Here is a 17,625-nt window from a genome sequence, read left to right as displayed (position 1 = left end):
ATGTAACAAACAGACACATTCCCTTACCACAGTGATCTTACAATGTAGAGGGGGGATTAGGAATTAAACAGAGTTCAACGGTCGAAAGAAAAATATGATTATCAATGGTAATTAATAACTACTATATCTATTAAGCACTTGCTGTAGGCTAAGTCCTTGGGTAACTACAAGATAATCAGAGTGAACAGTCTCGGTCCCAACACAGGGCTCATAGGGAAGCGGCGTGGCTCAGTGGAAAGAGCCCAGGCTTGGGAGTCGGCGGTCATGGGTTCGAATCCCTGCTCTGCCACTTGTCAGCTGTGTGACTGTGGGCAAGTCACTTAACTTCTCTGTGCCTCAGTTACCTCATCTGTAAAATGGGGATTAAGACTGTGAGCCTCACGTGGGACAACCTGATTATCCTGTATCTACCCCAGCGCTTAGAACAGTGTTCGGCACACAGTAAGTGCTTAACAAATACCAACGTTATTATTGCTATTATAATCTAAGAAGAAGGGAGAGCAGGTGTTTGATCTCCATTTTACAGATGAGAGAATTAAGGTACAGAGAGGTTAAGTGACTTGCCCGGTCAGCGGTAGACCCGAAACTAAAACCCAGCCTCTTCTTTCTACTCTCCTGGAACCCGCATTCTGCTTCCATATTCAGTTGGATTTCATCGTTAGGTTGACTTTTCTTGATTAGTACTTTACCTACCAAAAGATTCTGAGCCCCATGTGGGGCAGGGACTGTGTCTGACCTGATTATTTTGTCTTTTTCCCCGAGCTTAGGATAGTTCTTGGCACGTAGTAAGTGCTTGGAAAATAGCACAGCTATTATCATTATTATTATCAAATCCATGAAATAGATGAACTTCCACAAAATCAATCGATCAATAGTATTCTCTGATCACTTGCTGTGTGCAGAGCATAATTTTTAGCATTTCAGAGTTTAAAATACTTAGACATAGTTTCTACCCTCAAGGAGTTTACCGTCTTGTCGGGGAGACAGGCAGGAAGATAAATTTCAGCTAGGAATGGGTACTGGAGTATAAAGATATGATAACTGCTACGTGGTGGGAGTAGTTAAATGGCACAGAAGTGCTGATTGTAATAATAACGTTGGTATTTGTTAAGCGCTTACTATGTGCAGAGCACTGTTCTAAGAGGTGGGGTAGAGACAGGGTAATCAGGTTGTCCCACGTGAGCCTCACAGTTAATCCCCATTTTCCAGATGAGGGAACTGAGGGTCAGAGAGGTGAAGTGACTTGCCCACAGTCACCCAGCTGACAAGTGGCAGAGCCGGAATTCGAACCCATGACCTCCGACTCCCAAGCCCGGGCCCTTTCCACTGATTATCTTGGATCTACCCCAGCTTTTATTACAGTGTCTGGTGCAAAGTATATGCTTAACCATCATCATCATCAATGCGATAAATTGAGCACCTACTATGTGCAGAGCACTGAACTAATAATAATAATAATAATATTGGTATTTGTTAAGCTCTTACTATGTGCAGAGCACTGTTCTAAGCTCTGGGAAAGACACTGGGTAATCAGGTTGTCCCGCGTGAGGCTCACAGTCTTAATCCCCATTTTACAGATGAGGGAACTGAAGCACAGAGAAGTTAAGTGACTTGCCCACAGTCACACAGAGAGCATAACAGAGTTAGCAGACATGTTCCCTGCACAAAACAAGTTCACAGTCCAGTAGGGGAGATAGACATGAAAGACATTACAGTCCAGAGAACTGTATTTAATGTAAGACTTCGATTTCAAATAATTGCCACCCAGCAGAATGTGGCCTCCTGTTCCCATGAAGGACCATTCCCTTTCTTGCTCCCAATACTTCTGGGAATTATTAAAAAATATCATATAAAAATTAAAGTGGAGGATGGAGGATTTGAAGTGGAAGATTGGAAATGAATGTAGATCGTAAGATCCTTGATGGCAGGTATTACGTCTTCTCTGTAACTGTACTCCTCCAACTTCAGTGTCGGGACCACTGTAAGCACTCAATAAATACCATTGATTGATTGATTAAATCACAGAAGGCCATCTGGGAGAGATGGAATTGCGTAAGGGCGTTGCTGATGGGGCGAGCAGTGGGTCTGTTAGATGGGAATGGGGAAGGAGTTCCAGGCCAAGGGGAGCGTGAGAGCAAGAAGTTGAAAAAGGAAGAGATGAGGAGGCCCCAGTGACAAGATAAACTTGATTCTATCTATTGCTATTTCTTTTGCCTGTCCGACTCCCCCCGGTTACACTGTAAGCCCGTCAAAGGGCAGGGACTCTCTCTATCTGTTACCGATTTGTCCATTCCAAGCACTTAGTACAGTGCTCTGCACATAGTAAGCACTCAATAAATACTATTGAATGAATGAGTGAATAAACTTGAAAGTACTGAAGCCCGCAAGTTGGGGAATCGTGTCGTCGGAATAGAAGCCATAGGAGCAAATGAGCTCCCCAAGGGTAAAGAGCTGAAAGTAGGAAAGACTTTGAATTTCTAAACTATTCAATAACACCGTGACCCTGCGAGGTTGCTAGACGTTCCAACCGACATGCCCACAAGCAATCCATCAAGCAGTTGGGCAGGGATTGTCTCTATCTGTTGCCGAATTGTATATTCCAGGTGCTTAGTACAGTGCTCTGCACATAGTAAGCGCTCAATAAATATGAATGAATGAATGAATGAATGAATGAATGAATGAATAAAGCAATCAGAGTAAAAAAGCATCTACACCCATAAAGCGATTAGAGTAAAAAAGCAGCTGCATGGCCTAGTGGCAAGGGCCTGGGAGTCAGAGGACCTGGGTTCTAGTCCCAGCTCTGCCATTTGTCTGCCCTGGGACCTTGGGCAAGTCACTTAACTCCTCTGTCCTCCGGTTCCTTCATCTGCAAAATGGGGGATATGACTATGAACCCCATGTGGACAGGGACTGGGCCCAAACGGATTACCTTGTATTCATTCAGTCAATGATATTTATCTACCACAGTGTTTAGAATAATAATGTTGGTATTTGTTAAGCGCTTACTATGTGCAGAGCACTGTTCTAAGCACTGGGGTAGATACAGGGTAATCAGGTTGTCCCACGTGGGGCTCACAGTTAATCCTCATTTTACAGATGAGGTAACTGAGGCACAGAGAAGTTACTGACTTGCCCACAGTCACACAGCTGACAAGTGGCAGATCCAGAATTCGAACCCATGACCTCTGACTCCCAAGCCCGGGCTCTTTCCACAGAGCCACGCTGCTTCTCTAACAATAGTGCCTGGCACATAGTAAGTGCTTAACAAATACCAGGAAAAGAGAAAAAATAGTAATTGTGGTATTTGCTAAACTCTGTGTGCCAGGCACTGTACTAAGCGCTGTGGTGGATTCAAGATAATCAACACTCCCATGTCACCTAACCACTCGCCAGACTCCTTGTTTTATTTTGTTCTGTTTTTCTTTGCTGTCTGTCTCCCCCTTTTAGACTGGGATCCCGTTATTAGGCAGGGATTGTCTCGATCTGTTGCCGAATTGTATATTCCAAGCGCTTAGTACAGTGCTCTGCACATAGTAGGCACTCAATAAATATGACTGACTGAATGAATGAACCACTCACACCCTGTAGCAGTTATATGCATTCCTTTATACTCCAGGACCCAATCTCAGCTGAAATTTATTTTAGTGTCCTGTCTCCCTCACTAGATTATAAAGTAGATTGAAATATTTGAAAACAACAGAAAAACTGTGATTGCAATCTGTTGCTTTCTCCATTATTTTTGATCTTTAGATCGGAAACAAAGGGTATTAGCATAGGTTGGAAATGCAGCATTACCTACTGGACATAGCATGGGCCTAGGAGTCAGAAGGATCTGGGTTCCAGTCCCAGCTCTGCCACTTGTCTGCTGTGTGACCTTGGGCAAGGTACTTAACTTATCTGTGCTTCAGTTCCCTCACCTGTAAAATGGGGATTAAGACTGTGAGCCCTATGTGGGACAGGGATTGTGTCCAACCTGATTCTCTGTATCTACTCCAGTGCTTAGAACAGTGCCTGGCACGTAGTAAATATTGCTATTGTTTTTGTCTGCCTGTCTCCCCCGATTAGACTGTAAGCCCATCAAAGGGCAGGCACTGTCTCTATCTGTTACCGATTTGTACATTCCAAGTGCTTAGTACAGTGCTCTGCACATCGTAAGCGCTCAATAAATACTATTGAATGAATGAATGAATGAACAAATACCAATATAATAATGATAATAAACCCAAATCAATCAATCAATTGTATTTACTGAGCGCATACTATGTGCAGGGCATTATACTAACTCCTCGGGAAAGTAGGGAAGCAGCGTGGCTCAGTGGAAAGAGCACGGGCTTGGGAGTCAGAAGTCATGGGTTCCAATCCCTGCTCTGCCACTTGTCAGCTGTGTGATTGTGGGCCAGTCACTTAACTTCTCTGTGCCTCAGTTACCTCATCTGTAAAATGGGGATTAAGACTGTAAGCCTCACGTGGGACAACCTGATGACCCTGTATCTACCCCAGCGCTTAGAACAGTGCTCTGTACATAGTAAGCGCTCAACAAATACCAACATTATTATTATTATTATTGTTATAACAGACACATTCCCTGCCTACCAGGCATTTACAGTCTAGAGGGGTAGACGGTCATTAATATAAGTAATGAACGACAGATATGTACATAAGTGCTGTGGATCTGGAAGGGGGAATGAAAAGAGAGAAAGGCATGTTGTTGCAGAAGGGAGAGGGAGAAAAGGAAAGAAGGGCTTAGTCGTGGAAGGCCTCTTGGAGGAGATGTGCATTCAATAAGGCTTTGCAGGTGAGGAGAGTGATTGTCTCTCAGATACGTGAACCATCCCCGTTCTCGCCTATCCCGCCGTCGACCCTTGGGCCACGTCCTCCCGCTGTCCTGGAACGCCCTCCCCCCTCACCTCCGTCAAACTCATTCTCTTCCCCTCTTCAAAGCCCTACTTAGAGCTCACCTCCTCCAAGAGGCCTTCCCAGACTGAGCTTCCCCTTTCCCTCTGCTCCCTCTGCTGCCCTCTACCCCCCCCTTCACCTCCCCTCAGCTAAGCCCTCTTTTCCCCCCTTCCCCTCCCCTCGGCACTGTGCTCGTCCGCTCAATTGTATATATTTTTATTACCCTATTTATTTTGTTAATGAGATGTACATCACCTCGATTCTATTTATTGCTATTGTTTTAATGAGATGTACATCCCCTCGATTCTATTTATTGCTATTGTTTTTGTCTGTCTCCCCCGATTAGACTGTAAGCCCGTCAGTGGGCAGGGACCGTCTCTATCTGTTGCCGACTTGTTCATTCCAAGTGCTTAGTACAGTGCTCTGCACAGAGTAAGCGCTCAATCAATACTATCGAATGAATGAGTGAAATGAGGAGGGAAGGAGTTCCAGGCCAGAGGCAGAACGAGGGTGAGAGGTCGGCGGAGAGATAGACAAGATCGAAGTACAGTGAGTAGCTTGCCATTAGAGGAGCGAAGTGTGAGAACTGGTCTGTAGTAGGAGAGTAGCGAGGTGAGGTAGGAGCAGGAAAATGACTGAGTGAAGCCACGTGTTCCGCACATATGAATTTTAATGTAGTTTGTTACCATTTCCTACAGAGGTCCACTTAGGAATTTAATCCTTCTTTGGCAGTTTCTACAGCAGTTGACTCTTTCTAGATAGACCCACGGACTAGAAAACCAGTTAATTCTAAACACCAAGAGCTAGGGAAGATAATAACGTTAATAATGCTAATGGTATTTATCCATGCTTAATACGTGCTAAGCTTTGGAGTAGATTCAAGATAAGTAGCTGAGACATCGACTCCGTCCCACCACAGAGCTTAATCTCTAAAAGGGAGATCAGGTAAAAACCTCTTTACCTAACAGTCATTCAATCGTCCTGATTTTTGACATTAAGGTTGGAGATAAGCTCTTTAAAGAGAGCCTATTTATTTTGTTAATGAGATGTACATCACCTTGATTCTATTTATTTGCTATTGTTTTAATGAGATGTTCTTCCCCTTGATTCTATTTATTGCCATTGTTCTTGTCTGTCCGTCTCCCCCGATTAGACTGTAAGCCCGTCAAAGGGCAGGGACTGTCTCTGTTACCGATCTGTACATTCCAAGCACTTAGTACAGTGTTCTGCACATAGTAAGCGCTCAATAAATACTATTGAATGAATAAAGAGATCGGTTACCGGATCACATAGAAAATTAGAGTCATTGAGCAAGTAGAAAAATCAGTACAACTTTTGATATACCTCATCAACATGCAATACAAATAACCAGCGTGAAAGAGTAACATAAAAGCATAAAACTCACTGAAGAGCATCTTGTATCTAGTGACAAAAAAAGGCAAGATTGCCTATCCACAACACTTCTCATTTATAGACTAGAATGAGATGACTTATGCAGCAATTAAATTATATGCCAATTAAATAGGATTGCAAACTTTAATATAACATATCGCAAAACAAATAATGAAAGGTATTACTAGAGTGCCTCAATTACCCCTTTCTCAACCAAGAAGAATTGACATTTCAAAAATGAATATTGACCCAAGGATTATGTACTTGCAAAATTTGTAGTGAAACTCTGCCACTACTGAAGCGATCAAAGCCTTGGGAAGAAAAGAGAGAAGAATGTTTAATCCAGATGGAGCATCATCTTACTTCGGGCAAAGGATTGAAGGAACGTGAAAGGGATTGTGCACATATCAGATATTTAGCTTTTTTTCTCCAATAAAAAGGTAGTTTTCACTAAAAAGCATCCCGTTATGGCAGAAAAGAGAACTGGCAAACACCTTCATTTCTCTGTCCATATTCCTTTAATAATAACAATAATGGTGGTATTTGTTAAGCACCTACTATGTGCAAAGCACTGTGCGGATACAAGCTGATCAGGATGTCCCACGGGGGGCTCACAGTTTTAATCCCCATTTTACAGATGAGGTAACTGAGGCACAGAGAAGTTATGTGACTTGCCCAAAGTCACACGGCTGGGAAGCGGCGGAGCCGGGATTCGAACCCAGACCTCTGACTCCCAAGCCCGCACTCTTTCCACTGAACCACGCTGCTTCTCATGAAATGCTTTAGAAGTCAATCTTATCCTTAAGATATCCCAGAACTATTCCAAAACAAATGAATGCAATATCCAAATTCAGCTACACGAGTTTCCGGCTACTCCAATGTTGGATGACAAAGATGGGAAAAAGATTACTGAAACAAATGGGAAACTGGAGATATGGAATTATGACATATCTACTCGTGTCAGAATTACTTTAGAGAAGCAGCGTGGCTCAGTGGAAAGAGCACAGGCTTGGGAGTCAGAGGTCATGGGTTCAAACCCTGGCTCTGCCACTTGGCAGCTGTGTGACTGTGGGCAAGTCACTTCACTTCTCTGTGCCTCAGTTCCCTTATCTGTAAAATGGGGATTAAGACTGTGAGCCTCACGTGGGACAACCTGATTACCCTGTATCTACCTCAGCGCTTAGAACAGTGCTCTGCACATAGTAAGAGCCTAACAAATACCAAATTATTATTTACTGCTTTTAACCACCTCGTAACAAAAACAGAGCATGCCAATCTCCGTTCTACGTCCTCCAACAATCCATCCGTACCGAACGTCTGAGCAAATTTTGCCAGCTAAGCACCCACCAGTTGCAGTCCGCGAAAACTAATTCCCTCGAATGTCATTTGGCAGGGAACAAATACCATTATTATTATACTAACAATAATAATGATGCTTATTCAGTGCTTTTTTATAGTATTTGTTAAGCTCTTACTATGTCCCAAGAAGTGTTCAATGGGGTAGGAATCAGGTAGGGGTAACCCGATGGATGAATACCGATTTTCTGCCTAGACTGGCATTCAAAAATTAAGATGAAAAGGAACTAGGATTCTGCACAACTGGCAATTAATGAAAAGCAGCTTGGAGCCATGACAGAAATTAAAATCCTTAAAATGCTCAATGTCAGCCTTAGCGGCATTAGGATCACCGTGGTCGGTGGTGGGAAGCATGCCAAAGAAGAAGATAGGATACCTGCCCTTCAGGGGCTTAGAATCCAAAGGGGGATGTGGTAGACATGAACGGCTGAACGTAAATGTTGGGCAAACGGGTGAATCCACCCAACGAGAGAAAACCACAAGGGTTACGAAGCCTCTCCCTACACTGAGTGTCACTCGTTTATTCAACAGGCTAGATGTATTAGCTTCTCTATGCTGTAAAATGGGGATAAAATAATCTGTTCTCCACCTAAATCTGTGAACCCAATGTGGGACGGGGACTGTTCCGATTATTTTCCATCCTCTCCAGGGCTTAGTACAATAATCAGTCGTATCATCATCATATCATCATATAAAAATAATCCTATTTAGTGAGCGCCTACTGTGTACTAAGTGCTTGGGAGAGAGTACAACAGATATGTTAGATGCACTAGTACAGGGGAATCGCTCAACAAAGGCTATTATGATTATAGTTATTACAATAAATAAATGATATTGATTGAGTCCTTATTGTGTGCAGAGCACTGTAATAATAATAACGATGATGGCATTTGTTAATAATAATAATAATAATAATAATGATGATGGTATTTGTTAAGAGCTTGCTATGTGCAAAGCACTGTTCTAAGCGCTGGGGGGGTACAAGGTGATCAGGTTGTCCCATGTGGGGCTCACAGTCTTAGTCCCCATTTTACAGATGAGGTAACTGAGGCACCGAGAAGTGAAGTGACTTCCCGAAGTCACACAGCTGATAGGTGGTGGAGCGGGGATTAGAACCCATGACCTCTGACTCCTAAGCCCGTGCTCTTGCCACTGAGCCATGCTGATAACAGAGGCAGCATGGCATAAGTGATTAGAGCATGGGTCTGGGAGTCAGAGGGTCATGGGTTCTAATCCTGGCTCTCCCAAATGTCTGCTGTGTGATCTTGGGCAAGTCACTTCACTTCTCTGTGCCTCAGTTACTTCATCTCTAGAATGGGGATGGAGTATCTGAGCCCCACATGGGAAAGGGATTGTGTCCAGCCTGATTTGCTTGTATCCACCCCAGTCTTAGTACAGTACCTAACACATAGTAAGCACTTAACAAATACCAATATTATTATACTAACAATAATAATGATGCTTATCCAGTGTTTTTTATGGTATTTGTTAAGCACTTACTATCTCCCAGGAACTGTTCAATGGGGTAGGTACCAGAAAACCAGGTTAGACCGTCTTCATCTCCATTTCACAGATGAGGTAACTGAGGCACAGAGAAGTGAAGTGATTTGCCCACGGTCACTCAGCAGACAAGTGGCAGAATTGGGATAAGAACCCAGGTGCTCTGACTCCCAGGCTCATGCTCTTTCAAATAAGCCAAGTTAAGTGATCTTGGCAAGTCACTTAACTTCTCTGTGCCTGATAATTCACCTGTAAAATGGGGATTAAATCGTATTTCCTCCTACTTAGGCTATAAACCTCATGTGGCTGGGTTCAACCCATCTTGTATTTACCCAAAGGCTTAGTATGGTGCTTGACAATCAATCAATCACCCAATCAATCATATTTACTGAGTATTTATTGTGTCAGAGCACTGTACTAAGTGCTTGGTAGAGTACAATAGAGTTGGTAGACACAGAGGCACATTTCCTGCTCACAACTGTCTAGTTGACAGTCTAGAGGGGGAGACAGACATTAATATAAAAAAGCAAATTGTGAACCCCTTCTCAGGGTGGCACTTGGAGAGATTCCAGTCCTCTATCAGTCATGACTACGGGAGGGAGAGTCAAGCAGAGGCCTGTCCATTCCATTCCTAGCTTGGCCAGTGGCTAGCGAGTGGAAGGCCAACTGCTACAAGTCGGAGAGAGTCGAGGGCAGAGACTCATTTGCCGCACGGAAGGAAGCAATGGTAAATCACTTCCGTATTTTTACTAGGAAAACTACGGATCCACTACCAGAACGATTGCAGATGGAAGTGGGGCGTTCCGGGAGAGACGTGTCCGTGGTGTCGCGATGGGTCGGACACGACTCGACAGCATAAGACGACCACAACAACAAAATCGTGAACGTGTACGTAAGGGCCGGGGGCTGAGGGGAGGGTGAATAAAGGGATCGAATCCAGAAGAGTAAATGAATGCTTAATCGGGGAAGTCTTCTTGGAGGAGATGTGCCCTCAATAAGGCTTTGAAGGCAGGGAGGGTTGATTGTCAGATTCGAAGAGGGAGGGCACTCCAGGCCAGAGGCAGGATGTGGGCAAGAGGTCAGTGGCGAGATACATGCGATTGAGACTAGAAAAGCAAAGTGTATGAGCAGGGTTGTAGTGGGAGAGTAGCGAGGTGAGGTAGGAGGGGGCAAGGTGATTGACTGCTTTAAAGCCAACGGTAAAGAGTTTCTGTCTGATGTGGAGGTGGATGGGCAACTCCTGGAGGCTCTTGAGGAGTGGGGAAATAGTAATTGCTTAATAATTATCACGATTACTATGATGGCCACACAAGTTCTTTCCATTTCTGAGTCAGTCTTGATAGCCCAGCCCTCTGAACCTCTGTTCCAAGAGAGTCACCCCATCTCCTTAATTGCTGCAGCACCCTTTATTTTCAAATACACCACTCACCAGCTTGAGCAAGATGGGCAGAGTTTAGGGGCAGCTTTCCCGGTTCCTTCTCCCATTAGGGGACAACGTGGTATTTCTAAATAGGGCAGCAGAAACATCTCAGGAAAATTACGTTGATGCTCCCGGACTCATCGTCCTCTCTTCCAGTCAATCTGTGCGATACTGGGCTGAGGGATGTAGGGCGAGAGAACGCGGATGGCTCAGGGCACATAATCACCACTACAGAAGCAGTGTAGTGCTCAGTGGAAAATACACGGGCTTGGGAGTCAGAGGTCATGGGTTCTAATTCCGGCCCCGCCGCCTGTCAGCTGTGTGACTGTGGCTAAGTCACTTCACTTCTCTGTGCCTCAGTTACCTCATCTGTCAAACGGGGATGAAGATTGTGAGCCCCACGTGGGATAACCTGATTACCTTGTATCTATCCCAGCTCTTAGAACAGTGCTGGGCACATAGTAAGCGCTTAACAAATACCAACATTATTATTATTATTAATCCTGACTCTGCCAAATGCTTGCTATGTGACCTTGGATTAGTCCCTTCTCTGTGCCTCAGTTCTCCTGTTCTCCCTCCTACTTAAACTCTGAGCTTTATGTGGGACCGGGACTGTGTCCAACCTTAACCTGCATTCATTCATCCATTCATTCATTCATTCGTATTTATTGAGCACTTACTATGTCCAGAGCACTGTACTAAGCGCTTGGAATGTACAAATCGGTAACAGAGACAGTCCCTGCCCTTTGACGGGCTTAGTCTAATCGGCGGAGACGGACAGACAAGAACAATAGCAATAAATAGGATCAAGGGGATGAACATCTCATTAAAACAATAGCAAATAAATAGAATCAAGGTGATGTACATCTCATTAACACCCCAGTGCTTAGCACAGTCTTTGACACATAGTAAGTGCTTCACAAATAACATTTTTTAAAAAAATACTGAAGCAAAAAGCCCTCAAAATAAAACAACAACAACAAAAAATTGAGCAAATTCTTGTCCTGCTGGCAGTAGGACATAATTCCTTACTCTGAGCTTTTCCTATTTAAGTATTTTGTGAGCATTTGCTGAATCTCTGAGGGGCAAGCAAGCTCTGGAAAAAGGAAGCGCCTCAACGGACTAGGCCACGAGCTGACAGAGAAAGAGCCCAGTCACTTTGAAATGTGAGTCAAGGCCCATCATGTAAAAAACCTAACAAGGATCATGTGTTTCTCTTTCGCAAAGAGCTTGGAGGCCTTGGCAATGAAAGCTATATAAATTATAAATAGGACAATGAAACAAACAAATCAACACAGCACACACTGAAAGAAAGAAACTGCAAATAATGTAAAAATTATAATTTAAAATAAAGACTGCTATCCTTCAGTTTTGAAGATGGCACGCTTTAGACCTATCAGTGAGAGAAAGATCTGGGTGCTTGGGTGTGACCGGTTAGACGACGGGTTACGATACTTTCTGAAGTTTGTATATAGAGGTCGCCCCTCGCGACTATTGCATCCGTTACCCGAGGCACCGGATGCTCTTTCTCATTTTTCTCTTTCGGTGTCATCAATCAATCAAGCGTATTTATTGAGTGTTCGCTACGTGCGGAGTCCGCTACTAAGTGCTTGGGAGAGTACGGGATAACGGAGTTGGTGGAGTGTCATGTTCTCACTGAAGCTTCTGCTCCAAGACATTCATTCCGTTTAGGATTCCTGCCCGACATGAAGGTCTTCTGTGCTTGTTCGCCACCATTCTGTGGCCACGTCGTCTGAGTTTTTGCATCTTTTTGTCTTTAAAATATTTCTTCTGTTTACCCTGTTTACAGAGATTTCATTTTAGCTGTTCTACACAAGTAACGCCATTACTCAAAAAAAACACAAAAACCTTCAGATGGTTTTCCATTCTTCTCCTCCACCAGGAGCTCTTGTTCGCTGCCTTTTAAGGCATTCGGTCGGCTCTCTCTCTCTTACTTACCCACTCATCTCCCATTTACCCCAGCTCACACTTTTCATTCCTCACGATAATAATAACTGTGATATCTGAGAAGCAGCGTGGCTCAGTGGGAAGAGCACGGGCTTGGGAGTCAGGAGCCATGGGTTCGAATCCCAGATCTGCCACTTGTCAGCTGTGTGACTGTGGGCAAGTCACTTCTCTGTGCCTCAGTGACCTCATCTGTAAAATGGGGATTAAGACTGTGAGCCTCACGTGGGACAACCTGATGACCCTGTATCTACCCCAGCGCTTAGAACAGTGCTCTGCACATAGTAAGAGCTTAACAAATACCAACATTATTATTATTAAGCACGAATTATGGGTCAAGCACTGTGATTAGGTCAGATGCCCTGTCCCACATGGGACTCACAGTCTAAGGGAAAACAGGTATTTAATTCCCATTTTACAGATGAGGAAATGGAGGCCCTGAGAAGTCAGAGAAGCAGTGAGGCTCAGTGGAAAGAGCCCAGGCTTGGGAGTCAGAGGTCATGGGTTCGAATCCCAGCTCCGCCGCTTGTCAGCTGTGTGACTGTGGGCAAGTCACTTAACTTCTCTGGGCCTCAGTTACCTCTTCTGTAAAATGGGGATGAAGACTGTGAGCCTCACGTGGGACAACCTGATGACCCTGTATCTACCCCAGCGCTTAGAACAGTGCTCTGCACATAGTAAGAGCTTAACAAATACCAACATTATTATTATTAAGCACGAATTATGGGTCAAGCACTGTAATTAGGTCAGATGCCCTGTCCCACATGGGACTCACAGTCTAAGGGAAAACAGATATTTAATTCCCATTTTACAGATGAGGAAATGGAGGCCCTGAGAAATCAGAGAAGCAGCGAGGCTCAGTGGAAAGACCCGGGCTTGGGAGTCAGAGGTCATGGGTTCGAATCCCAGCTCCGCCGCTTGTCAGCTGTGTGACTGTGGGCAAGTCACTTAACTTCTCTGGGCCTCAGTTACCTCTTCTGTAAAATGGGGATGAAGACTGTGAGCCTCACGTGGGACAACCTGATTACCTTGTATCTACCCCAGCGCTTAGAACAGGGCTGGGCACATAGTAAGCGCTTAACAAATACCAACATTATTAAGTGACATGCCCTAGATCACAGAGTAGAAATGTGTTAGAGTCGGGATTTGAACCCAGGCCCACGCTCTTTCCACAAAGTCATGCCGCTTCTTCTCAAGATAACCTCCTCACTGTGCCTCCTTCTGATCTTTCTTCCCACCAACTGCTTCCTCTTTGCTCTGCCCTCAGCCAGGAAGTCCCCCAGCTCGCTTTGAATCCACCAGCCTGCTGCTCTTCCCCTCTTCAAAATTCTTCTGAAATCACCTCATCACCTGAATTCCCCAACTGATTTCTAATCCCCCTAGTTTATATTTCTCCGACAGCTCTATTACGACATTTACTCCTCTCAACCTCCTGTAATACTTCCTTGCATATCTTCAGTTCCTTGTGGTCAGGGGTCACGTCTGGCAAGCAGCAAGGCCTAAAGGAAGGAGCACGAGCGTGGGAGTCAGCGGACCCGGGTTCTAATCCCAGCTCTGCCCACGGCTTGTTGTGTGACCTTGGGAAAGTCACTTAACTTCTCTCTGCCTCAGTTCTCCTGTTCTCCCTCCTACTTAGATTGTGAGCTCCATGCGGGACATGGACCATATCCAACCTAATTCACGTGTACCTACCACTGTGTAATACTACCATTCATTCAATAGTATTTATTGAGCGCTTACTATGTGCAAAGCACTGTACTAAGCACTTGGAATGTACAAGTCGGCAACAGATAGAGACAGTCCCTGCCCTTTGACGGGCTTACAGTCATCCACCCATCACTGTGGATGGCACTACCGTCCTTCCCGTCTCACAAGCCCGCAACCTCGGTCTCATCCTTGACTCGGCTCTCTCATTCACCCCACACATCCAATCCGTCACCAAAACCTGCCAGTCTCACCTTCACAACATCGCCAACATCCGCCCTTTCCTCTCTACCCAAACAGCTACGGTTGCTGGTACAAGCTCTCATAATATCCCGAATGGACTCCCGCATCAGCCTCCTTTCTGATCTCCCATCCTCCTGTCTCTCTCTGCTTCAGTCTATACTTCATTCCGCTGCCCGGATTATCTTTCTGCAGAAACGTTCTGGGCACGTCACTCCCCACCTCAAAAACCTCCAGTGGTTGCCTGTCGACCTTCGCATGAAGCAAAATCTCCTCACTCTTGGCTTCAAAGCTCTCCATCACCTTGCCCCCTCCTACTTCACCTCTCTTCTCTCTTTCTACTGCCCACCCCGTAGGCTCCGCTTTTCTGCCACCCACCTCCTCACGGTCCCCCGTTCACACTTAGCCCGCTGTCGACCCCTGGCCCGCTTCCTCCCGCTGTTCTGGAACGCCCTCCCCCCTCACCTCCGCCAAACTAACTCTCTTCCCCTCTTCAAAGCCCTACTGAGAGCTCACCCCCTTCCCAGACTGAGCCCCCCCTTTTCCCTCCCCTCCCCATTGCCCCTACTCCCTCCCTCTGCTCTTCCCCCTTCCCCTCCCCACAGCACTTGTGTTTATTTGGACATATTTATTGCTCTATTTTATTAATGGTGTGCATTTATCTATGGTTCTATTTCTCTATTTTGATGGTAGTGATTCCTGTCTACTCGTTTTGTTTTGTTGTCTGTCTCCCCCTTCTGGACTGTGAGCCCGTTGCTGGGTAGGGATTGTCTCTATCTGTTGCCGAATTGTACTTTCCAAGCACTTAATACCGTGCTCTGCACACATTAAGCGTTCAATAAATACGATTGAATGAATACCACAGCGCTTAGAAAGTGTTTGACGCATAAAAAGCACAAATACCATAAAAAACATAACTCTGTTGTACAGTACTCTTGCAAATAGGACAGCATTCTGCACATAGTAGCACAATAAATACCACTGACTCATAATAATGATGGCATTTGTTAGGTGCCTACTATGTGCCAAGCACTGTTCTAAGCGTTGATCTTACATACCCTATTACTTCATCACTAACTCATGTACTTTGCCCCATTTCCTTCTTCCTACCTGAAATGTATTTAATGTCTTCCTCCTGTTACACTGGAAACTCTTCAAGGACAAATATCAGGCCGACTTACTCCATTGCACTCTCTCCCACAGAGTCAGTCGAGTTTCTGCTCACAGTTGGTGCCCAAATACTATTAACTGATTGATACCTGATACCTGTCCTCAGAGCAACGGTTTGGATATTGCTAGTACAGTGCTCTGGAAATACGCAAGTGCAGAGCTCAGTAAATACGATTGACACATTGCTTCTCCCACATTCCCCTCAGTGACATTGTACTCTATTGTAATATGACCACCATTGCTTGGAGGTTAGCGGTCTGGCTGCATTCTAGGATCTTTGTGAGACTCTACCATGTTGTCTGAGGTCAGGTTCTGCACATGGCAGGCGTTGATGGAGCACCTCTGGAAGTGGGAAGCCTCCCTAGAGACCATTCTCAGAGCCATAAAAAGTCTGAATAATACATTTGCTTCATATTCCTTCGGCCTGGTCTGAATCTTCCTACCACGGATGGCACCCCATTCTGTCAGACTCCCAGAGGACCTACTAGCCTTCTTGATTTGCTATTCCCATTATCATCATTGAACAGTGTTTTGCACACAGTAGGCGCTCAATAAATACACGACTTGCCCTAGGTCACACAGCAGACTTGTGGCAGAATCGGGATTAGAACCCAGGTCCTTCTGATTCCCAAGCCCCTACTCTTTCCACTAAGCCACCCTCAGCTACAATATTTTTGAATGTCAAGAAAAGCAACTACAGCCCTGGCACTTCTGAAAAAAGTTAGTTGCCCACAGTGTTCTCCATCGCTCTGGGCATGTCACTCCCCTCCTTAAAATCTTCCAGTGTTGCCTATCAACCTCCACACGAAACAAAAACTTCTCACTCTGGGCTTCAAGTCTCTCCATCACCTTGCCCCCTCCTACCTCTCCTCCCTTCTTTCTACTGCCCACCCCGTACGCTCCGCTCCTCTGCCGCTCGCCTCACCATCCCCCCTTCACTCCTATCCCACCGCTGACCCCAGGGCCACGTCCTCCTGCGGTCCTGGAACGCCCTCCCTCCTCACCTCCACCAAACTAATTCTCTTCCCCCCTTCAAAACCTTACTTAGAGCTCACCTCCTCCAGGAGGCCTTCCCACACTGAGTTTCCCCTTTTCTCTCTGCTCCCTCTGCTCCCTCTCTACTCCCCCTCCGCCCTCTGCTCCCTCTCCCTTTCCCTCCCCTCAGCACTGTGCTCATTTGTATATATTTTTATTGCCCTATTTATTTTGTTAATGAGGTGTCCATCCCCTCAATTCTATTTATCGTGATTACATTGTCTTGTTTTTGTCCGTCTGTCTCCCCCGTTTAGACTGTAAGCCCGTCAATGGGCAGGGATTGTCTCTACCTGTTGCCGAATTGTACATTCCAAGCGCTTAGTACAGTGTTCTGCACATAGTAAGCGCTCAATAAATACTGTTGAATGAATGAGATACCATTCGGTGACCATCGGACAACGTGTTATTTTCTCATCAGGTACCCCTACATATTGTCTCATGTGATAAATGGATAACCTTATGCATCTGTAAAGCATATACACAATAGGTTTGGTTATTTATACGCATCTTATTTTAGATAAGAGATGTCGAAATGGAATTCACATGATTTGTTCAGTCAAATCATACATCCAGAGCAAACAGCATATGCCCTCTAGACTGTAAGCCTGTTGTGGGAAGGGAATGTGTCTGTTATACTCTCCCAAGCACTTGGTAGGGTGCTCTACACAGAGTAAGTGCTCAGTAAATATGATTGAGTGACAGATACGACTGACTGACAAAGCCCAAACTAGGTTTTTAGATCAACCTCTAGAGTTGCCATTAAGGTCATGGAGCAGAAGCGATCCACTGATGTTGGCATTGTTTTCTTTCTTTACTACCCTTTCTTTGGCTACGATTTGTGCTTCATCTTTCCCTTGGCCAGTCCCATTACGTTGAACAGATAATAAACAACATTATGCGTCACATTAAAATCAGATTGCTCAGAATTATTATACTGGAGACTACAG

Source organism: Ornithorhynchus anatinus, chromosome 4, assembly GCF_004115215.2.
Source record: "Ornithorhynchus anatinus isolate Pmale09 chromosome 4, mOrnAna1.pri.v4, whole genome shotgun sequence".
In the NCBI taxonomy this organism is placed as follows: Eukaryota; Metazoa; Chordata; class Mammalia; order Monotremata; family Ornithorhynchidae; genus Ornithorhynchus; species Ornithorhynchus anatinus.
Note: the sequence above shows the minus strand (reverse complement) of the source record.